This window comes from Athene cunicularia, assembly GCF_003259725.1.
Source record: "Athene cunicularia isolate RWA chromosome 9 unlocalized genomic scaffold, athCun1 chr9_part1, whole genome shotgun sequence".
Classification (NCBI taxonomy): domain Eukaryota; kingdom Metazoa; phylum Chordata; class Aves; order Strigiformes; family Strigidae; genus Athene; species Athene cunicularia.
Window position 1 is genome coordinate 24,156,519 of NW_020799110.1, and position 25,227 is coordinate 24,181,745.

A 25,227-nucleotide genomic window follows, 5' to 3' on the forward strand; every position below is an offset into this window, starting at 1 on the left:
GTTCAAAGTCTGGCAGGGAGGATAAAACAAACAACTATCCCTTCTCTTCCAGTACATTGACTGAGGCATCAATGAATGGAAAAACCCCAATGTGTCAGGCACAAAACAAGCGAGCTGTGGAGTTTCGGGGGTTTTTTCTTTGCTTTTCTTTCCCTTATGCGTGGCTAACTCCCAATTTCAAGTATCAAAATGCAGTTTCTGGTGTGCAGGATGGTGTTTTCTTGCTGCTATAAAACTTCTAGTGAACTATTAAACTCCAGCAGCATTTCATCCCTGAGCTGCTCGCACCTCACTGTTGGATGAAGTGACCTGGAAAGAGAATGTGTATTTTATCTTGTTAAATTCATAAATCACTGAGATGATTTTTAAGAGTTAAAGTGCTGTATAAGTGCAAGATGTGATGATTTTGGGAGAGCTGCTGTGAAAAGTGGTTCTGATGTATGTTAGCTCACCTGAGGGCAAAGTGGACTTCTTAAGGGAAAAGAGTATGTGCAGGAGACCTTGGAGTTAGTACTGTGGGCAAAGGTCATGCTGTAAAACACCTGAAACCCTTGAACTGATGATTGTGCTAAATGAAGTGCTAACTCTTGATGATGCTGGTGCAGAGCTGCTCCAGGAAAACAAGTTTGCTCCCTGCAGAAGACAATAGTATTTCATTTATTTTTTTTGTTTTCCCTCTGAGGCTCTCTACTCCATGCAATGCTTAGATGAATTGAAGTGACTACAGGTAAGTGTGCAGCGTGTTCATTGTTTTTGTATAGCTTTTTCTCTCCTCCTCTCCTGATTCTTTGTAACTGGATGTAACATTTTGGTGAACACCTACCTTAGCAGACTTGATCAGCCTGCCTTCTGCTGGATTTGCCTAGCTGGCTTTAGCTAAAATTGGTGTTTGTGATAATCACTCTATGCTTGTGTGATAATGCAACAGGGTGGAAGCTCTTGCGCTTTGTCTGAAATGAGGTTTTAGACACTCTTTCTCTCCTCAATGGCATCTTTAATCAAAAAAAAAAAAAAAAAGGAAAAAAAAAGGAAAAAAACAAAAGCAAAAATCACTGAAGCAAATAAGACTTTCCTTTACACAGAAAAGATTTTGGTTTTAAAGCTGTCATGTAACTAGCAGGAACAGAAGGGTACCACCAGCTAGGAGAGAAGATAAAATTTTATTGTTTCAGTGAGTTGAGTGAGTTGTATTTAGGAGCTTTTCAGAAAATTGTGCTAATTTCCTCCTAACACCCAAAACAGTGCACTTCATGCTGACACATAGTTTGAAATGGAGGTTAATAGTACCAGATGTTGGCTTGTGTTATTATTAATTGTTTGTATTACAACAGCACTTGGTGGCCTTGTTCAAAGTGAGTGATGCTGCATGCAGTTCTGCTGCAGCGAAAGGGGCAGCCTGGGCCTTACCTGCTGAGCAGAGGACGTGGGTAAGAATGACAGGGGACACAGAAATGTCAAGATGTGACTTGCCCCAAGTCATAAAGCAAGTCATTGGCAGGTCTGGGAATGGAAATCTGTTCTCATGAAACTCAGCAGAAATAATATATGGTCATACCGGTTTTGGCACTTAATCCTGGCATAGTACACTGGTTTATAGGTTTATAAGGTGTCCAGTTTGATGCTCTTTCAAGTTTTGATATCTTTAATCTTGCTGTCTGTGAGTTTATGGGGAAAGCTGGAAATGGAACAAGAAAGTGACAGTCCTTGAATTTGTCCTAATCCCACAAGTTACAGTAAATCAGTGGCGGAAGCATATTGCGTATCATGGTGCTATGCATGACTGATCAGGTCTGTCCTTCAAATGCTGTTAACTTCAGCCCAGTTAAGCTATATTTCTGTATGTTGAACACAAAGCAGGGCGGGTTGAGAGATTAGGGAAGAATTAAGTATTTGTTCTCTAATCCTGAATGTTTATAAATCAGTATTCGTTACTTTAGGTGCTTTTAGAGAGTTTACATCCCAGTTTTTGTAATAATTTCATGACCCATCTGGCTAATAAAAATACCTCATTGCAAGAGAAGAAATAAAATCTGTTGCTGTGAAGTGTAAGCATGCAGATCTTTTGCTTAATTGGGGGCTAATTGCTTTTATTATGGATTCTGATAAATTAAAAATAATAGTGGGGCTAGCCCCATCCCACATCACTGTCTGTAAACATTCTGCATAGATTTAGCCCAGTCTGTGGGAGAAGAAACATGAACCCAGGCCATTGGCACCCCCCCTGTTTCTAGGAGTAAATTTATGCCTTCGGTGCTTTTAAGAGTGTATGGAGGTTTTTGACGGTGGCACTTGGGGGTGGGGTGGGGTGTGGTTTTTCTGACGGGGACGGGAGGTTGAGTGCTGAGGCACAGGGGTACCGAGGGGACATGAGGATGCTGCAGGGTTTGTCGCCTGGCTGGCAGTGGCTTGCAGGCACTGCGCAGGAGTGCTGAAGAATGGGGTGTGTGGGGAAACAAAGACGGAGGTTATCTTCAAAGGATCATTTTTCCACTGATAAGGAGAATGGTCTCAAAGTGAAGAAAAGGGGGTTTGGCTGGAGCAGGAAATCTTGCACTAAGCATTAGCTGGGCTATTGATTGCCCTAGATTCAGCATTTAATCCTTCCTTTAATCACAAATCAATTCTACTGTGTGTTTGAGTTTTTTAAACTTTTCATCCAAATGCTTCAGACTTCAGAACAACGGTGTTGTGTGAGACTTTGGGGAACTGGAGCCCACCAACACCCTGACATTTCCTTCCACTTCAGTGCAAACAGGGGAAAAAAAAAATATATATATATATTTGGGGGGCAAGCAAATCTGTTAAGACTTGCTATGTTTGGGTCTTTATCTTGGAAGGAAGAAGTCCAAGTCTAATACTTTGTCTCCTTAAAGTCCTTAATCAGCTTGGGATTTTGCTAGAAAGGGTATTTGTTTTTTCTTTCCTTTGATCTGCATTTAACTCATGGAATAGATAGGCTGACATGGGTTACACTCCTGCCTGCGTAACGCTCAATCTTCTGTATTAACTTCTTGCATTTAGTCCCAGAGCTCAGCTTTTGGGCCTGCTGAGAAATAACAGGGCTGGAAAATATCATGAATATGTGTGAATGAACGTGGGTTGCTGCCGTGTCTCCATGCTCTCCATGTTTGATGCTGCCCTAGCTTTTCCTGGCATTAGGATGCATCCATTGCAGTTTATGGGGAAGTGGTATGGCTGAGCCTGCAGAGCATGAGCCTGGGTACCTGGACCTGCATCCTGCTGGCTACACATCTGCTGCCAGCTACAGTTTTTTAGGGTGCAATGTATCAGCCTGCTGATAGCTGGCTTTTAGGATCCTGTTTCTAATGCATTGCTTAGCTAATAATCATTACTCTTCTACACTGATTAAAATGGGACTCAATTGTTATGCATATATGTCACAAGTTCTTTATAATGGCTAAATAGTAATCTCCACAGGAAGAAGAAGAAAACAAAATAGTCTGAAAGAAAAATTATGGAAGCCTTGGTGCACTTTCTTGTTCCTAGTTAAACATATTTTGTCATAGCATTTTGGGGTATAAATCTGACTAGAATGGTATTACACAAAGGAAAACCTGAAACTCAGTGCTTCGAGATTAGAATTTTTTTATTTTTATTTTTTTTAATACAGCTAAATTTTTCTCTTGAACCTACATGCTGCCGTTGAAGGGAAGGTGTCTTGCCCTGCTTGGAAGGGCATACCAGCCTTGAGCAGGTGTGGGCAGCTCTGCGCACTGGAGGTCGCAGTGCTGCTCGTGAGGTGACTCAGCTCTGTGCTGGCTTAAGCCCCAGATCTACAGCAGCACCCTAAAAATTAACACAACACTTGGGTGTCTCCCTGCCTTTTATCACTCTGTAGCACAAATGTGTTGAGTGATTCATTATACTGTAAGTCTCATTTGAGACACCTTTCAGGCCCTTTTAATTAGTTTCTCATGACGAGTTTTTAACCATTCTTTTCCATCATGGTAAAGTATATCTGCCTATATGCAGAAAAAGCCAGAGGAGAAGGGAATGCAGTGACTATGGGTGTTAAGAAGTCTGGGTTATTTTATTGCCATGGTTTTGACAATAGCATGTTACAAGTGGGACAGCCACTGCTGAATTAGAGTTGTCCCATTGTAGTAAAACTCCCCAAATTTTACAGTGCCTCATGCCATCATGTTTGCGTTGATGGCATATATATTTAGTGACACAATTTGTCACCTGCTTTTAATATCTTCCTCTAGTTTTCTACACCACAGTAGCAGACATGCTATTTACTGGGCAAACGTTAGTGTTTCTATTAAAATTGTGTTGAAGCATAACATGTCAATGGAAAAACAGTTATAGATGTGTTGGGAGGACTTTCCCAGGTGACTTATTTAGCTTATGGTACAGCTGAAAGTTGGACTGCTCTCCCTCGGTTATAAAGCAAGATCCTAGCTGATGGACCACATTTCCTGAAAATCAAAGGTCTTGTTGGGACTGCAGTATTACTGTTTACATCTTTTCTGGCTTAGTCTTAAAGAAGATTATCATCTCTGTCTTCTATCAGGCTATTGAATAGACTTTAAATGTCAGTCTTGACATCACTGGACACGTCCTAGCCTTTTTTCATTTTCCACTTTTCTGACAATTGTATCTGTACTTGTCATATCACAGTGGCTCACACAGGGCACAGCTAAACCGGGTACATCCAAGCTGGGGAACGAGTCACAGGGAGATGGTTTTGTGGTTGGTGTGAGATTTTTATTTTTTTTTTTTTTAATGTTTGGGTGGGGTTTTTTTATATCCAGCAAATACTTTTTTACATACTAATGCTCCCTTTAGCTGTTGCTTACTCAGACCCTGAACCCCTGAGAAAGGTGATTCATTCAGCATCTAACCCCAAGTCAAAGTCAACAGGACTCTTGGTCTTGGCTGTAATGTTTGATACGTAACACATAATCCTGAATGTTCCTGCCTGCATAGCTCTCCTAAACAGGGTGATTTTAAGAAATGCCAAGTTGACCCTAAATATTCTTTTGTAGGTCAAGGCTTTCCATTTATTAATGTTTTGTCCTCTTCCTCCTGAGCTTCCTCCAGTATTGCTTTGATATTGGAAAGCTCGCTGGATGAGATGGTGGACTCTGAGGACAGGATATCCCTGACACAAAAATAAATACACAAGATGGAAAAAGAAACCATCTTTAACCATTATCAAAAGAAAGAATGTGAAAGGCGATGAATGATGGAAGGTATAAAAGACTGGTTTTCAGCTGCTGAATTACTCTGCTAGCATGTGGTACTGTGAGAGAAGCAATGTGATATATGAAAATAAAAACATTGACTATCTGAGCTGGAGGCTTCACTGCTGAATCAGAAAGCTAAGGGCGCCAAATCCTGTTAAATTTTAATGAGATTTTTAGATACAACTCCTTGTGTGTCACTGCTTGAAAAACAACACTTGAGACTGATAACAGCAGAGAGCCTGTGAGTTAACACCTGCAACCCAGCATGTGGCTTTTGGAGCTGAAATATTGGCTGCTCTGGAAGGCATTTTGGTCAGGGGTGGTAGGAAGCAATTCCTTTGGCCAAGCCATCAAAACTGCTCTGCAGTTACTTTTGCAGCTGGTGTTTGACCACAAGAAGGGGAGGACTGGTAGGGTCCCTGTCCTTCCCCACCTGCCTCTCTCTTCCAGCCCTCTGTTTCCCAGATGCCCTGGAGTAGACTGGGAAGGAAGCATTGAATGTTAGCTCTATGTGAACATAAAGAGTGATGCTTTGGAGTTTTTTTACTACTGTAATCATAGCTTGGCCAATAGGTAATATTTCAGATTTTGTTCTTGTTTATGGGAGGTAGAGAGGTGTGATCATACCTTCTTTTCCTTTTTGGGCATGTTTTCTTATTTTTGCACTAGGCCCATCTCTTTCTCCAGTGGTTGCAGGACCTGAAGTGTTCCTCCAGTTGTCAGTTGTGGAAAGTAGCATAATAAGAATGACATCATTATTCAAGTGTATGATATTTGTGAAATCACCTCTATTTTTTTATAAGTTTTGCAAATGAGCTTTCACGAAGACTGAGAGGAAGGAGAAGGGGGATAAGAAAGCTAAACTATTTCAAACATCACTTTAAAGGCTTTAAAGTACCAATACTTATTAATTCCTTTGGCATGTATAAGAATAATGTTAATCCTAATGAACTGAAATGGTATAAGTGCAGATGTCATAAGTACTTCTACAGGCATTCAGCTGTAATTTAGCATCAGTTAACTAGACCATTATTTCAAAGTGTTATTTTAATACATTAAATTTCCCAGTGTATCCTCAGGCAGTTGCTAGAGCTGCTCTTATCACTCTCCATTTTTCTTTCTAGCTGTCGTTCCTGTTTCCCTTTACTTGACAGTGTGTGCTTCACACCACCACAGGACTTCTCAAGGGTGGCTGGCAGTGTGGGCTCACCTCCTGCTTAACCTCAGCTGCAGGAAGCTGCTGCAAGGGACAGTCCTGCCTTTCTCCACATCCCTTCCCCATATTCTTTTTCCTCCCTTGTAGGACACGTAACATTCCCAGAGGTAGGATTTTGAAAACTTGAGAGCAACTTTTGGTCTATTTTGTGACCTTGAACACTTCTGGGCCACATAGCTGCTGCTTAGTGCAGTGCCAACAAATGTGATGTTTCTTCCCATCCCTGCTCAGAGCAGTGCAGAGATGCTCCCTTGAGTGCTGGAGGCTTTGTAACTGGGCTAGTGCCCTGCCATAAGGGGCTGCATGGCTTTGCCTGTCATGGTGCTGTGACAAAACAGCTGCTTATTCAAGACCTGGCAGGGGAACACCTGGGTCTCCAACTGCAAAACAGACACAGTAATTGCTCATTTTATCTCCCTGTTCTTGGGGAATGCTCTAAAACCAGCTTCTGCCTTCAAAAATGAACTCTTATGATGTAGGTGTAAAATGCCCTGTACAGCAAAACCCTCACACAGATTGTTCAGGGTTTCTCTATGCTTCTATAGTACAATTTATTAATAAGAATCTGATACTGGAGAGCGGAACAACCTTTTGCCTCATATAATGTATAAGAGCTAATCTGAGGTCAGACACTGCTGTGGAGTAGTCCATTGTTTTGTATGGAAGAGTTTAGAATGTGTAGAGTAGGTGTGTTCATCTAAAAAAAAAAAAACAAAAAAGCAAACCAGAGCTGCTGCCTCACTCTTTCCCCATAGTGTGGTAGTGGCCATCTGGGCTGATGTGCAGGGGAGCAGGGGCCGGGATACACTGCAGAGGGCAGAGAGCCCTGCAGTCACCTGCACTGGCATTTGGATCCATTTTCGTGGGGCTTGTGACGCTTCCCAAGGAGCCCGATGAACAAGCTCCTGCTGTCCCCAGCAGCTCCCACCTAGTGAGCCATATTTCAGCTCACATGCAACTTGTCAAGATGGGCAAAGTTCCTATTTGTAAAATGTGCTGTTAACAAATGCTTTCTTTAACCTCTGCCTCTAGTTTGCTGTTTCTGTTCACTCCCTCTGGAAGACAAATTTGTGTGTCCTCTGCAAATGACCTTAAGTGTCTACATTAATGCCTACAGAAGGCAGGGAAGTGACCCTATGGATGCAGTAGCCTTTGGGTCTGGCTCTTACCAGTGGGGACAGATATCTGTCCGTCTGTCTCACTTCTCTGTAGCAGTGTTTCTAATTGCATGGTTCTATCATGATAGAGACACTTATTTTGGACTTAAGAGTTTTGTGGTATCTTTTCTCCCAGCTTTCCAAACTTCTGTGCTCTTTCTGAGTATGCCAGCCAAAGGCCCTAAGCAGGGCTAGATTGGCAGGGAAGGTAATACCTCCTGCTAAAACCAGCTGATTAAGACAGTATAGCTCCTAATTCTTTCCTTGGATATAAAGTAGGAGCTCCTCATACACTCCTGTCAGCTCCCTGAGTGTTATTAGAATAACTCAGTAGGCAATTTTTCTGCAGACCAACAGAGGCTTTTGTGCTAGCAGACCATGCCAAATCGGCAAATTCAAAGTTTGAGAAACATGGCAATCGCTACCAAAGCCTTCCGATTTCAGTAGAACCATCAAAATCACTGAATTCAGACATGTCCTGTACTGCAGTGTATTTTATTTGTTGTACCAGAAGCTTTTGTGAGACTGGTATGGATGCAAGCAAACAACTGGAGAACTCTGAAGTCACTTGTAGAGGATGGAAATAACCTATTTACTAACAGGATAATGTTTTTCACTAGACATCCACACCATCTTACTCCTTTCAGTAATAAACCTCACAGAAGGCCAATGAAATTTGTAAATGGAAATTTGTAACTCCACTAAATCTTTGATTTTTAGTTGCAGTTAAGATGTTTATGTCACAACAGGACTTTTCCCCCCACTCCCCTGTTTCCTCATTCATTCCAGATACATGGGCAGTAATTGTGGGTTTCCCTCCTCCTGTTCCACAAGCACTTTTCTCTTAAACTGGGTGAGAATAAGTAGTGTTCTTAATCTCAGCTTAATTTATAGCTTCAGTTTTAGACATTATGGAAGACCCATGACCATGAAATTTTCATCAGTTTGCTAATGATACCTCTCCCTATGGTGTGTTCCTACATTTAGTTGTATTTCACTTAGTGCCAATTTTATGATTTTCATATGCTCTATTTTTTCCCTTTTAAGCAGTCAGAATTCTTTAAAGTGTTTTGTAAGTTCTCTTTTGCAGAGAGAAGACGATTTGTGTTTCTTGATATTTTTGTTCTCTTTTTACCTTGTCCTGTTCACTTTATAATAACATCGGTTCTGTTGGACACTGCTTAACCTCAGTGCTGTTCATCAGGCTGGGACTTTGATCTGCCATCTGGCCTATGTGTTTGACGGTTTTCTGTGCAGTGATGTGGACTGTGGTGCTTTAAAAATGATGGTCTCTTGTGGTGTTTTGCATGGATATCTAATCAGTCATTTATTAATTAAACGCCTATGAGTAATGCAATGGCTCTTCTGTAGGTACTTCTTTTTGGCTTTCAATACAAGCTTCTGTGCTGTGTTTGAAATATTTCAGATTTCTTTTGTAGACCGGCAATATGCCCTGTACTAATGTCATCCCTCCATCTCCCTGCCTCTAAGGTTCCTCCTGTTGGACTTTCATAGCCAAACCAGGCTGATGTTGCATCTTGTGAAGATTTCATTGCAGTGAGAACAGAGTCATTACCTTCCATCTTTTGACTTTGTGTACATCAAAGAGTTGCAAGTCCCAGCAAGTGAGGTCCCGGGGAGTGAGGTTTGGTTTGAGGTTCCCATAAAGGCAAATTGGCAGGTCCAGTTGCTTTTCCTTTGCAAATTGTATCAGGAGTCTTCTCGGGCATCTAAACTGAGCAAGTTCTGTTTGTCTGTCTCCTTTTGACCCAGCTGTTTCTGTGCTTCTTACTGGTTCCTGTAGGTGCTAAAGCAGTAGCTGTCAAAATAACTCATGCTTTCTGACAGTGAAAAATTCCTGTAATGAAACACTGGGAGCTGACATTAGTGTGGAGATCCAAGTGGCAGCCACTACCCTGACTGTAACCACTGGTTATGGCTTTCAGAAATCCTGAGGTAGCTCAAGTGATCAAGAGGTCAAACCCTGGCATTTATGAGGGCAGCGTGTGCGAGTAAATCAGTATAGTATATAAATATGTCGATACCTAAGGCACAGGGTGCAGAATTAAGGGATTTCCTAGTTTTATTGTTTGAAAGCAGAACTGATCTTTTGTTCAATTTCTGATACATGTAGTCAGTTGAGATATTATTTATTTTGACGTTGGGCATAGGCTATGCTGTAATGCTCCCTGGAGATGTTCAGCTGTCTCTTTTGTTCTGTTCAGGTTTTGATATTGCTGTCACTGTGGTTTCTGAGTACCTTCCAACCATGTGTTGAGCAATATGACTAGCATATGTCTCATTTAATTTCTTCTTCAGTCCTTGGGGACAAAACTGCTTTGGATATATTTTGCTAGTTAAGCTTTTTCTTTTATTTCTCGTTTTTTAATGAGCTACAGATGTGGCCGTTTAAGATGGTAAAATTTGACCAGTTGTCTCAACAGTGGCAATCTTTGCCGTGCATTTGGAGAGCTGCTGTTCCTAAGGGTTAATTCTGAGGCATGCCGAATGCCCACAACTCCTCTTACCTTTGAGAACAGGCAGCAGGTGCTTGACATCTCTTAAATTCACCTCCCAAACTTTATACCACTCCACAGCCAGTTTGCCGAGATGTTTTTATTACACAACATTCGTGATATGTAGAACTGCATGTTATTTTGAGGGCTTATTACAGTTCTTCGAGATGAAACCAGCTAGGAATTTTTACCTTTGAAGGACTTGAGGCTGCCGACCCTATTTATCAAATTTAGTAGTATTGTACTTCCCTTGTTTGTAAATAGTGCTGTAACATGGACTGCAACTGGCTGCTTGAAAATACTTGGGAAGAGAAGCTACATTGTGGTGCATGTGTTTCAGTTCCACTGTATGCTCATGTCGTCTTATTTACAGCAGTCCAACAGCTTTCAAAGCTGTTGTTGTTAAAGCTTTTACAAAGAAAAATAGGCATATACACTGCCCAACCCAGCAAACAATGTTTTCCTTCAACCTTTTGTGGTAGAGATTGCACTGTTTGAAGTTATGTTTTAACTGCTTACATTATAGTGTCAGGATAGATGATATCAGGAGAAAATAATCTCTTCCTGATAAAATTTTCTGCCTCGTTGATACTCAGCTTGAAATAGAAGATTACAGGGAACTGTGCAGGTCTCAGCTTTATGTTTAAACACACTTGTAATCAGATAACTGTGTTGAGGGAGAGATCTTGAGTGGGTGTAGGTCACTCCACCTCTGTTGTTTGGTGTTGCATTATGGTAGCTTGCAACTTGTTAATTTGAAGATCGCTGAGCTGTTGGCTTTCTGGCGTTGCTCTTTCACCAGCTGAGTGTAATCCTTGATACAGAGTCATGTCATTGCGAATTCTTCTCTCACAGTACCCTAGGAGTCATTTGTGCATCTGTTACTGAGGAAATAGGTGGTGGTTACCCCCAGCTTGCCCTTCAGTCAGTCCCCGTGAGTCAGGTGGTTCCTGCCAGCTGCAGGTAGGGCAGGCAGCCTTGTGGGGGTGGAGAGATGCCCGGGGGGAGCAGCATGGGTGTGCAGGGTACTGGAGAGGAAAGTGTGGAGGCCTTTAGACAAGGCTGTTACTCAAGGATTTGCTTAGTGTCACTGAAAGAAGAAGGGGATTTGATGAGAAACTGGCATGTACAAGCAGGAAAGGACAATGCTAACGATGATGTCCAGATGCAGTGCAGTGCTGGGGAGCCAATTTATGTCTTGGTTATGATGCAAAGCCATGAATGTTTTCTCTGGACTGTGTAGCTATGTAAACAGACTGTAAGGTTTCTCTAGAGGCAGCTTAGTTCCAGTGTGTGTTTGGTGCTTACTCACGGAGCACTTCAGGAGTGGCAGCATCAGGAAGATGCTGAATTTCAATCAGCCACAGTGACTTTTGTTCTTGTTTGTGAACTAGATCAGGGTCATGATGTAAAGACCCTGAAGATGACAGCTGATGCTTAGTCATGTAGAGGGGTCTGGATCTGCAGCACCTCTTTGTAGATAGCCACTAGATATGTATCTGCTGGAGTATGTCTCTGAGCCCATCACTTACTGATGCAAAATTTAACTGAAAACTGGGCTGTGGGGTGGAGAAATGCTCTTCACTCGCTTTACAGAAATGAAGCACAGACATGACTCTGTAGGGGAAGGTTTTATAATTAAATAGGACTTAGCTCTGACTGTCTTTACACCGATTAAGTTATGTTTTGAAAATCTCAAATGACTTGCTGCTGTTAGGTAGAAATCCCCTCCCTGGAACTGCGACTTGTACCTTTCTTTAAGATATCTCCTTAATTGTATCAGTTCATTACCTAAACAGACGCTACCTGTGGGTCCATCCAACCACAGAGAGCTCTGCCTTTTGATGTCTCCTGGGGTCTGGGAGAGTTCACTGGCATAGGCACTATAGTGGCTTCACATGTAAGGCGAAGATTCCTCACTGCACAGACTGGAAATGCATTCAGAAACACATGCTGTGCAAATGGAAGCACAGGAGGGAGGAGAGCGATTGATTAATAGTCTGCATACCTGGGAGACCAGCACCGACATAAAACTGTCGCAGGCTTGGGAGGAACACGTCACACCTGCTCAGGGACTTCTCATATCAGTTTCCTGTGGTTCCATCAGTGCTGTTAGCTCTGCGCAAGGGCACTGCTAGGGTGATACAGAAACTGTGCGTTTCACAGGAAGTGAATTATCCACCTGGATTTTCAAAAATCCTTCGACAGAGTTCCCCATAGTATTCTCATAGAAAAACTGGCTGCCCATGGCCTGGATGAGCAAACAGTCTGCTGGGTCAAGCACTGACTGGATGGATGATCCCAGAGAGTGGCGGTCAGTGGAGCTAAATCCAGCTGGAAGCTGGTCACAAGTGGTGTTCCTCAGGGCTCAGTGTTGGCACCATTTCTGTTCAACATCTTTATTGATGATCTTGATAAGGACATAGAGTGTATCATCAGTAAGCTTGCGGATGATACCAAGTTAAGTGGGACTTTCTATCTGCATGAAGATAGGGAGGCTGTACAGAGAGACTTGGATAGATTGGATCAGTGGGCCAGCGTTAATGGGATGAGCTTCAACAAGGCCAAGTGCCAGGTCCTTCACTTGGGCCACAACAAGCCCCTGCATGGCTACAGGCTTGGGGAGGTGTGGCTGGAGCTGTCTGGAAGAGAAGGATCTGGTGGCTCTAATTGACAAGCAGCTGAACATGAGCCAGCAGTGTGCCCAGGTGGCCAAGAAAGCCAACGGCATCCTGGCTTGTATTAGAAACAGTGTGACCAGCAGGAGTAGGGAGGTGACAGTCCCCCTGTACTCTGTACTGGTGAGGCCACACCTGGAGTATTGTGTCCAGTTTTGGGCGCCTCAATACGAGAGAGATCTCGAGGTGCTGGAGCGAGTGCAGAGGAGGGCAACCAAGCTGGTGAAGGGCCTGGAGAACAAATCCTATGAGGAGTGATTGAAGGAGCTGGGACTGTTCAGTTTGAGGAAGAGAAGGCTCAGGGGAGACCTCATCGCTCTCTACAGCTACCTGAAAGGACATTGTACAAAGGCTGGTGCTGATCTCTTCTCACAAGTGATTAGTGTCAGAATAAGAGGGAATGGTTTTAAACTCCAACAGGGGAAGTTTAGACTGGAAATTTAAAAAAAACTTTTTCACAGAAAGAGTGGTCAGACAGTGGGATAGGCTGCCCAGGGAGGTGGTGGAGTCACCATCCCTGGACGTGTTTAAGGGTCGTTTAGATGAGATGCTGGGGAATATGGTGTAGGGGAGAATTTGTAAAGTAGGGCTGATGGTTGGACTCGATGATCACAAGGGTCTTTTCCAGCCTGAATGATTCTGTGCTTCTAAGTCATTCAGTCAGTATATCCTGGATTGCTTTCTTTCCAATCAGTGTGTTTATACGGCTCAAAACTGGACATCATCTATTGAGGTACACTTGGCTTTGCCATGTGTAAGTTGGAAATCAGTTCAGTTTAGCAGTGTTGTCTGTGGAAATTCTGAAGGAGGTTGTCTTTTCATTTTTTCAAAGGATCTGATCAAGAGCATGTACTTCAACTAGTTTAATGATTCATTTTTTTTCCCCTCCCTTTTGGTTCAGATTTCTGGTTTAGGTAATATCAAAAGGTACCACCTCAGATTTAACTGGACCATGTTTTGTTTTGGAGAGATCATGAAATGCTATTTCCTAATGTAGCAATACTGTTAACAAGGCACCTGCAACATGAGTTTTGCCTAGTAAGGAGGCTATCCTTGTTAAAGTAAAAAGCAATCATGAAAAGTTGTTGGAGTTTACATAGAGCAGCGCCTGGAGGCTGGCAGAGCACAAGGCATGAAGAGCAGTACAGATTTATACATGTGCTTCACTGTGCGACTGATAGCCTTGTCATAGCCATGCTGTGGCTGGGATCTGAATGGGAAATGTTTGTGCTCTGCTGCTATACATAGATCCCAGTGCTGATAACTCATGAGGTTTCATCACAGGCCTGATGATAGGGAACATTTGGTTGCCAAGAGTGGGGCTTTGTGCGAAGTTTGACTCCAATTAAAAACACAACCTCGCGCAATAGAAAACATAACCTCTTCATGATAAGGAGGAAGAGATAAAAGATACAACCCAAGGCATTAAACTCTGGAGGCACATAATAGAAAAGGTATGTATAAACCATACAATGTTTTGGTTGTTTGGGTTTTTTTTAGTAATTTCTTTAAATCTTGTGGTTGGGGTACTCTAGTTGTTTTCAGGGTCTTGAAGGGGGGGGCTTTGTTTTTTGAGGTGGTTTTATTTCTTGGGATCAGCCTTTCTGAAATACGTGTCTATGTAAAGACCCATCTTGGTAGTCTCCACTGGACTCATTCTCCTTCCAGAAAAAAAACCAACTGAGGAAGGAACAGAGCTCAGCAAGAGGACAGGGTTCAACTTGATGCCTTCAGACTTTGGTTCAGGCACCCTTTGCCTCCTGTACCAGAGGTGGTTATAAAGAGTAGCATGTCAGTCATTGATGCTGTAGTGCCTGAGAGGTGATGAGGGATGGGGATGCCATCCCTCCAAGCAGGAACGTGTCACCACAGCCATTCAATGATGTAGGCATGTGGCCATTGTCTTGCCTTAGAGGAAAACCCTCAAGCAGGTGCTCCATGCTGTTTGTACTCATCTCTGGGAATCCTGCCTAATCTCTCCATAAAACCTAGTCTGATAAGGGTGCTTTGGTGTCCTTTTGAAGAATCCGCTAAAAACACTCACCTATGGCATATTTTGCTGATTGTCCATATTTACTGAATGGAGAAATACTCATTATATTTCTTTGGTTTTGATCACTGCAATCAAGTGAAGATAATTTTAAAAAGAAAGAGCAGTGTTATGCACTGCTGAATGAATAATGAGAGACTACTAGATGGGAATAATGGGTGGTAGGAGAGATTTTTAAAAAAAAAAAAAATTAATTCAAGGGCGAAATAGATTTAATGAATGCCAGCTTTCAGAACTCTGACACAGCTTTAAATAAAAATCTTCATCTAGCATATGAAATAAGCTAAAATTTCATATAAAACCCCATACAGAAATTGAGTTGGACTTTTAGATTATGTGCCTAGATGTGATATTCTCCATTCATTCAGACTTCCTGTTATTACTGTGTGATCTTACTGTGAATGCTGCTGAAGTGGGATCTGCTCTCACAGAGCACGTTGCAGCTTCAGTGCCGAAGGCAGTATCAGCATCCATCCACTTCCATATCTGAATTTGTCTGGGGATTGGGGGAATCCCTTCTCTTTTGGTTAGCAGATGTCAGTCTCCTTCTCTCCCACAGCTCTCAGAAGTGAACTCTGCCTGGCTGTTGTTGGAGTAGAACACAAAGGATCCCCTGCAAGCACAGGATGATAAATAAACGTAAAGACCTTAAACAAACTACCTTGAGCAACATTAGTGCAGACCTCTGTTCGCTGGGTAACAAATGCCCTATCAGGTTTCTCTGTCTCCTCTCATGTTTTAAACTCAATTACAACACCTTTGAAATAAGCGCTTTGGTCAAGAGCAGCAGACGCTTCTATCTTCAGCTGAAATGTTCCCCCAGCTCTGAGCAGGATTTGTCAAGAGTGTGTGCAGCGCGCAGATGGCCGAGGCCACTGTCGCTACTGATACAAAGCTGTTAGGGAAAGCTTTGGGCAGTTGGTAGTGCAGTGTTGGGGGACTGTGTAAGAACCTGTAAGTTGGGAGAGGAGGGGCAAGGATTATCGGTGCTGAATAGAGATGTGGTGGGCTTTTGCAAGTGCTTTGCTTCAGGTGGCCTCCCACCCTTGGCACCTGGCACCCGCAGGACACTACTGTGATAGTGGATTTTAAACCACTGCTGGTCGCTGAGGTGCTTGTGCTCCCCTGCAGAGTAGGTCATGCTTTGGAAAGGAGGACAATCTCTGTAAATGAGGAGAGGGAGCAGGCTGCAGGCCAGAATAAATATTCAAGTGCTCTCCCCCTGCCTCACCTGCCATCTTCCTCTGCAGCCTGGCTGGTCCCAGTGCTGGGCCAGTGCCTGCCTCCTGCCACGTCCCCTGGAACCAGCAGTCTAAGGCAAACTCTGCTCCCAACAACCAGTCTGTCACAGAGTTCACCCTCTGTGGGGTCCTGCGGGAAGGGCAGGGGTGGTGGGAGCGGGTGGGGAGCAGACATGTACTGTGGGCAGGTGGCGGGTGACCATCGGGACACAGATGCAGCAGTCCAACAGAAACCTCTCTTGGCACTGGCTGTGCCAGGGCCTTTGCCCAGCTGCCTCTGGGCACGGGGGACTCCCTGGGACCGGCATGCCAGGCTGCAACAGCCCTTTTGTAATGCACATTAACTGTGAACCCAGGCAGGCTGTCGAAAGGCCTTGAATCATAACAGGTGTTAGTCCCTGACGGGTCTGTTGGCAAACTGGGAACTGCAGACTTGTTTGATAATCTCAACTATCCCCCAAAGACTTCTGTCTTTGGAAATGAGAGCAGATGGTGAGAGTAGTGGTGGCACCACTGGCACATGCATCTCAGAGCTTGCACCAGAGCACCATACTCAATGCAGTGCTGACCGCCAACATTTCAAGAGAATAGTAACTTGTGACTTAAGGTGTTGCTGTCGTGGCTTTGCTCAGAACATCATGCTACAATCCCACAAGTTTAATTTTGGTTTGCCAGGAGCAGAGCTGAGCCGAGGCACCTCCTGGGTCTGGCTCACCTATTGAGTGCCAGGTTCCATCCACTCACCCTTGTGCTTCCCCTCAGAGTCATCCTTCACTGTGCAGATTTGTCAGGAAAAAGGTCCCCTCCTCTTGGGGGAAGGGAGAGGGAGAAAAGGGATTTTGTGCACCTTTGTTGGATGGATGGATGAATGCAGCCTGATGAAAGGAGCCACATAGCCAGCTGCCCGCAGTGTCAGCCTCCCAGAGCACTGCCCAGTACAGGCTGTGAGAGGGCTTGCGGGTCTCCCGTGCTTGCCCTTGGACAAACCCTGAAGTACCAGCACTCTGGGAGACCTATTAATCCTCCAACAGCTCTGCTATGATTTATAAGCTGTTTTGTGGGTGCAGAATTGCAGATGGCTGCATAATATAACTGTGCCAGAAACGATGAAGCGTTTTCTGGAATAGCCCTTGGCTGCAGGATTGAATAGGAAACCTTCAAAGCACTGTGAGTTCAGAGAGACAAGGTTAAGCATGTGGCAGATGGGCATCCTTCCCGAGTGGGCTACTCATGCAGGGACCTCGCTGGCCCAGGCAGACTCGTGTCTTCCCTCCCAAGGCACAGGCTGCATCTTAAAAGACAAACTGTCTGCCCTACAAAATCAAAAGAAAAAGGCAGAATTCGTACCAGCAGGGTTTGGGTGCTGGGCTGGGTGTCGTCCCCTCCTTCCCCCCACTTGTAACAAATCATGCCCCGAAGTGGTGAGGTTCTGCATCTGCTGGGCTAAAATTACCTTGTGATCTTAATGACTTGAAGTTCTAAAAATTAAATTCTAGCAGCAATTGATGTGGCAGATGTAGTTCCTTCAAATAAGGGAGAGGTGATGAAAAGTAAAAAAGGATGAATAGATTATTGTTTTTATTAAAGGTATTATGGAGGAAGAAATTCTTTTCATGAACAGGCTTTCTTTTCTTATTCCTATCCTCTCAATAAATCATTGCCACAGTGTCAGTTAATACTGTTTGGGGATCTTGCTCAGGAATGTTTTAGATGGGAAGAAAGAAACTCTCATAACAAAACAAACTGTCTCTGCAATCACCGTAAGGGTTACTGTAGTTTAGAAAAAGTAAAATATTTACCATCTGATTCACATAATAGGTAAGATAAAGATTGAATGTTAAGGTGGGGAGAATAGCCTGAGGGCACAAACCACTCCTACCAATGCCAGCCGGGATTAATGAACGGCTTTTGCTCCTACTCGATTTTCTTTGCTTTGTACTTGAAAGTCTTTGCTGCAGTAACTTCAGACTATAATTAGATTGACTGGAAAACTGAATTATCTGCAAAGAACTACTCAGATCACGAATGAGGTGCACGAGCTTTCTTTGTCCACCCTAAGCGTGTGTCACCTTCAACAAGCAGCAAAATAATTCCAGCATTTAATAAAATAAGAAAGACGTGTCTTAGGAAGTTGGGTATAAAGACAGCAGTATTAGTCGAGAGAACGATGGAGTGTCATGGCTTCTTCAGCATGACAGACTTAAATGAACAGCTTTGATAAGAGTTTTTGACTGGCAGCTTGATTCAAAGAATAGTGTTTACCTACTTGAAGTTGCAGCACTTACTATTAGGATGAATAGATTTCATCGAATGTTGTTCTTTGAACTTAATTAAGCAGTGGAAAACCCACTTTCTAGGCTTTTAAGAACAGCAGTTTCAGTGATCATCTCAGTTTCTTTTTAACTTGCATCTTTTTTCATCTCCGCTTTATATTTGGTATAGTGCTCTCACAGTTTTAGTGAAGTGTGTGATACGGCTGTTAGATGAATGTGTAAAGCCTGAGCATCCCTATCTCTGGCACTGTCATTAAAGACATCTGATATTGCTCAGCAGCTCGGGAAGACTGACCTGTAATGTGAGTGCTCTGGAAACATTGCAGATGACTCTAGACACCATACCGTACTGCTGAACTCCTACAGGCTCTGGGGAAAAGAATTGAGTTTGAGGTAACTGAACTAAATGTCCAGAGCAGTTCATCTTGCAAAACCACACTCTAAAACCATGCTCCCTGGGGAAGCTTTGCCCACAAGTAATCCAGTTTTTCTTTGAAATGAGTTTGATTCAGCTACAGAGCTGTTGTCTACCCTGGCTTTTCTCTGACAGGAAACAGGAGGGGGACCACCAACCTTTTAAGCCCACACTGCATGTTCCCCTTCCCTTCTGCCAGCACCACAACTGGTGGGAATGTGAGAGAATTGATTTACTGGAAAGAACCATTTTTTTGTGGGATAAGTTGTCAAAGATGAAAAATAGGTTTGCTGCACTATTTCCCTGTGTGATGGGGTAAGCGGGAGGCAGGTCCTGGTGCTGCTGTTCTGCAGCATCCGTCTGTCCAGAGGTCCCTGCCAGCAGCACAGCGTAGTGCCAGCATCACCGCACTGCTGCGGACTTGGGCTAAGGTCTCAGACAAGATCTGGCAAACAAGGGCAGGAATTTTACAACTGAATAAAATGTGAAGTCTATAAATTTAATGGGGCTTGCATTTTGAATTACAATGGAATAAATTTCTCTCTTAAAAGGAGAAATTGTCTCACTTCTTTCTCCAGTGTTTTACAAGGTTATGAAGGAAACTCCTGATCATATTTTGGCACAGTTCACATTCTGTGGTCTGTATTCAGAATATCTTTTTTAATTTCCCTCTACAGTTAACTTTCTCTTGGGGCATCTCTGCTGGCTACCTTTTTTGTGTTAAGCCCCTGGAAAGTTGGCAGCATCCTTAAAACTTCAAATGCATTTGTAACAAAGCCTCTTGTTGGGACATATGAGTGTGATCAGATGTGAAACTGAGTTTGATTGACTTCTACTCTTGAGATCCCCTTATCTTCAGTTTAAATGAGACAAGTTGTCCTCCAAAGAATCCTTTGAAGAGTTTCTCTTGCATGTACAGATGAGGTAACTGCAGGAAGAAGAGTTAGATTGGTGTTTGGAAGCCTAAGGTTAGCAGACATCGTATGTCATTGATTATTGGTTGTGTTTGGTGGTTTTTTTTCTTTTTAAAAGAGAGTGGAATGCAGGATCAAAATTGTGTCATGTGCTTTGCCTTTGAAGTTAATGCTTTTCTTTGGCTGCCATCACAAGTGCCCTTTTACTGAACTAACCAGTGGCAATATTGGCACACACATGCTACCCAACCAAAGGCAGCGTTAGCACCGTGTCAAAACTGAGGTCCATGCAACCTGACTTAGCTGGCCTATGGCTCCCTAATACAAACGTGCAACCTGGCCTTTGGGGAAAAAAAGAAAAGAACACGTTCTGTAGACATCATAGATGTCTATATTGAAGAAGGTGACATTAATGGTGTGTTTTGTAACCCATAATGGTGTGTTTTAAGCACCATCCACTCCTGTCTTCCAAGGAGGAGCAGGGTATTGAATGCAGTGTAAGTGCAGGGGGCTGCCACCACCAGTGAGTCTTCTGCAGCACACAGTCACTAAGAGCCCCGGTTCTCTTCTGGCCTCTTTTGGACTTGGCATTTCCTATTCTCTTTTGGTCTGAGTTCAAATATCAAAGGTCAGCATAAGTTCATGTTACTATTTTACCACAGGAGCATTATGTGATTATTGGAAAATAGTAAGAAATAGAGGGGAATAAGGTTCTTTTTAATACTTAGTTTCCTTCAAAGAGGCATGATTTGCTCTCAGAATGTCTCTGGTGAGCCTACTGCAATAGTCTTGGTCAGTATGCTCTTACACACGTTTATAAATTTTGCAGTCGCTATGCTTGCTAAACTTTCCCGCAATGTTAGTTTTTAAAATTTGCTTGACACTTTTTTTTTTTTTCCCCCCTCTTATTTGCACTGTCCCTCCTCTCTGTGGTAAAGCAGAAACAGTGAAACTCTCATATAGCTCTGGTAATAAATTTTTAGTCTCTTATGAACTGCAGCAAAGTTGAAGGAATTAAAATAAATGTGGAGGGCAAACACCGGTTTTCTCAGGAGGCAGTAGTAATATGTTTCTCCTTCCTGCAAGTCCAGTGCCTTTGGGTGCCTATGGAAATACTGGACTATTATGCCTATTTAATGTGCTTAGCATTAAAGGTTGAAAGAGAGGGCTAACCTCAATATCCGTAAGTTTCTGGCTTGCCTTCAGCCACAAAATCTGCTTCACTTAAAGACACCCCATTCCCCACCCAGCTGTGGTAGGAAACCTCAGTCCCCTGCTTAAACAGAAGTGTCATTGTGTGGCTTCTTTTGAGTGCCCACTGCAAACAGGAGTAATTGTGCAGAGGCGGAGAAGTGCTAAGTTCAAACTGTGAAGTCCTTGTAGAGGAATGAACTGAATGCTCCATCCTAGTACACCACCTAGCACTATGGACCTGACCTGTAACTGTGGTTTCCTAACAATTAGTCATTTCAAAGCCTTTCTTATAAACAACTGAAATAGTGTAGGAGACTTAAGGAAAATGGAAAGGAATAAAAGTCAGTGGGGGAAAAAAGGCAAAGACCAAGAGCTGAAAGGGAGTCTGTGCACTAGGGAAATACAGGAAAGAACAGGAAAAGAGATGAAGAGAAAATGAGATCAGAATTAAAAGGAATAAAGAGGTGGGTAGAAGACAGAAGTAGGAAAGAAGAAAAAGATGTGAGCAGGTAAGTGTAAAACTATAGAAAGAAAAGCAGAGAGATGGGCAGAGATCTTACTTCCATGTGTGCTGTGTGCCCTGGGTGTGGTGCTGTACAAATAACGTAAATAATGAGGTCCTGCAGACAGGCAAGCCATGGCTTCCTGCTGGTGTGCACTGGGTGACTGTAGTGCCCATGGGTGAGACTCCGGGGGCTGCCCCAGAGGGTGAGGTGTGTCAAAGCAGAACAGCACACAACCAAATGTCCATGCTGTATGAGTTTTGGGGGCTTTTACCATAGACTGTTTCTGCCCTGGAGACAGAACACCTTCCAGCAATGGATGCATTTCTGATGTGCTCCTGTGCGCATCTCTCAGTTTAGTTTCAGCTGAAAGGAGCCCCCTTCCTGTGCTGTGTGACTGCCATAACCTTGTGAGCCAAAGCACGGTGGGTGAGGGTGATGGGGAGATTGTCTCTGAGGCATGCTTGCCTACAAACTGCAGCTTTAGGACAGACACACACTGAAATACCCATTAGAGAGCTGCTATTTTCCTTAGCTCAGCTGGACTAAGAAACTGGAATTGAGACTGCAGGTACTGGATTTATCTTCATTTAATACCTCAATAAATGTGGGACAGAGACTAGGACCCCAAGTGTGCTGAGTTGTCATACTGTACTTAAACCACTGCCTTAATGCAGGATAGATGGGTTTTCTCCACTTCAGGATGAAGGACCTGCTTTAGGAAGAGGTAAGTTTAAGGACAGTGCTGAACACCGAGCACCAGATATGACTGAGAAATGTGTAGTGTAAATGGCCTCTGCACTTGCCCACATCTCGGGGACTGAGCGTGCAGATACAGGCTTGGAAGGTTCAAGTGTGAATTACAACCTCTCACATTAGATATGAAATACCAAATCCAAAAGCGCTCTCTCTTCAAGCTGGTGAACATTTAGCAGTTGTGCGTCTGCATGCACAGTTGCAGGCTCCATGAGCTGGTTTCTCTCCAAAGGTCAGTCTCTGTCACTCAAACCCAACAAAACCAAAAGTAAAGAAAGAATTCAAGTTTTTACTAATACCAGCTTAGTCAGGTGAGAGAAACTGACCTAAAAGAGGTACCTAGGTCTCTGGAAAATTACATTCTTAATATTTGTAATGTGGCAGCATATAAAGATCCCAGCCACATATGCCTTATAAGAATTTTTTTTTTTCCCAAGTAAAGGGTATTGGGTCTATGGAATTCTGGAGCTCCTGGACCAATAGTTTGGGAATGGATATGTGCACAGCTACCCTCCCACTCTTCAATTTGACATAGGCTTATCTTAGGAAATAAATGTTTGAAAACAAACCAACAAATAACACTACTGTATAAAAATTCTCTGCAATGAAGGTTTGTTTTTATTTCTGTGGGTGTGGAGCCAGGGATCAGAGTCAATAATATTCCCTATTATTTAAGATTCTTCGTTTTAAGAATTACCCTGGTTCACTAGGTTTCTAGTCCTTAAAGGTCACTGATGTTATTTTTACTTTTTTTTTTTTTTGCGTAGTATGAACAAGAAGCTAAGAGCCAATATTGTGTGTTGGATTTGTCCTGGACTCTGCCAAATTCATTTCCTCTCCTGGCCATGACTTTCTTTTTTTGAAGCTTATTGCAAGTCAGGTCACACAGTCCTGTCTCATTTCTTTCTGATGGGCCTGAATAAATCTCTTGCAGACCGAGAGGTATAATGACTGCGCCCAGCTCACTTATCACCTCTGCCTGACTAGCTCTGTAATCATGCGGGACAGCAGATCTCCAGTGAATAGTGGATATTTGCTTCCTGGGTTCCCAGTGTGTTGATGGTGAGCGTCAGCGTTTAAAACTGCCCTCTCGAGCTTCATGTCCCATTTCCTCCCAAAGTGCCCTTCTCTTGAGTCTATTAGCCTGTGCTGGGCATGAGGTGTTTACTTATGCAGTGATTTGGATCAGATTTGGCTGTTTATGCCAAGTACAGAGCATCTGCCTGTGTGTGTGTATGTAGGAAAAGCACCTCCAAACTATTGATTTGCACTTCTGTGAGCCCCGCTCTTCTCTTACAGATGCTCTCCTGCATTTGTGCAATGGCATGGAGAACTGGTGTCGTCTCCGAGTGCCGAGATGTAAAGCAGCGGAAAACCTACCTCACCTTGCACTAATTGGCCTTCACAGTGACTGACTTTATGGAAGGGTCAGGGAGCAAACAGGCAAGGTGATTACATATTTCATAGGCTTCAGAAACAGGAAAGACATAATAAGACCTGTAGGCCATATTGATTTGGAGCAAGACTGGTATCTTTTTAGCTCCTTTTCAGCCCAGTTCTGACTAGCTCTCTATTAGCAGTACTTTGGGGACACTATTGTGTTTTCTAACACATCTCAGCACTGCATTGCCTCGATAGTCTAAATTTACTTCTGCTGGTTGCTTTCATCATGTTTTACTTCCTTATAAGACCTGCTATTCCTTCTAAACTGTGAGCCAGCCCAGTTTCCATCTGGGATGTGCTGTAAGAAAGCAGCTCATGGGTCTCACACCAGGCTGACGCCTGCATTTTATTGATTGCTATTTCAGCACTGGTTTGGTGGGTTGTGACATTGGGGATGGAAACCTAATTGGAGCTGCTCTGATGAGGTGGCATTACAGGCACAAGATGCCACACTGAGCAGGGATGAGATAGTGAAGATACATGCTACCAGTCTTGCTGCTTTTCCTCCTTTAATAAATAGTATAGGGGGCAGTTCACTGACAGCTATTTCATATTGTGCTGTATGATTAACTGCAAAACACTCTGCTGGCCTCTGTCCCCCATTTATAAAGAGCAAAGCAAACTGCTAAGAGCACTCTTTGATTATAATAGTTCTGAAAATGAGTGTGTGAGGGAGTGCTACATCCCGTAACTGCTAGCTTTTAGGTACCACCATGTTTTTCTCATCAGACGCACTGGCAGGCACAGCTTTAGTCAAAGCCTTCCTGCCTTGACAGCTCTCTGCTCCATCCCTGGGAGAGGGAATATTCTTCAGCCGTCAGCACAATCCTGCTGTCATGCTGAGGAGCAGCAAGCCCACAACACAGCTGAAACTCTAGGCACTGTACTTGGTTCCTGGCAAAATGCATCAGAAGGGAGATGTTTATCCTGCTCTTTTCCATGGGTGTATAAATATATATATGCTCAAAATACCAATGTAAGGTACTCTCTTCCCTAGCTAAAATCTACCCCATTCTGGACTGACAGAAAAGAAGTTGTTCATTCCATTGCTTGAATATAAAAGTGCTGCTTGCGTTCAAGAACTACAGTCTCTGGTTTGAATCAGAACCAGACTGCTGGTGACCGAAAGTTTTTCAGGATAATGGCTGTTCATCTGCATGCAGTATGTGCTCTGATTTATTGACCCCGCTCCAGTTTCTAGCGGACAGCCTTCCACATCACAGAAGTACCCAGCTAGTACCCAGCTGGTGGTGGTACTGGCAGCCTCCAAAGGGAAGTCAGGAAATGGATAAACCTGGAGACTTGGAGGCTTCCGGGCATCAGAAGCAGTCCCTTTGGATCAAGGTTAAAGCAGAGCAATCCAGAGAGTTTTGATTTGACACTGACTATGATTTGTGTGTCCTAGGTTTATTAACTTTGTTGCTAATATGCTGCCAGTACAGATTTAAGGGGAAGATATTTTTAAAAGCAGTGACTAACACATCAGATTTCACTATTCAAAACCTTTATTGTATTTCTAGTATCATTCATCTCTCCTGTGCTTTTCTCTAGCAGGGCTCGTGCCAGCCTTCAGTAACCTGAGTCAGGTTCTCATCTGGAGGTCCTTCCTACGCCCCAGCCTCTGTTAGGGGAGATCGTGTTTTATGTTCCTCCTTTGG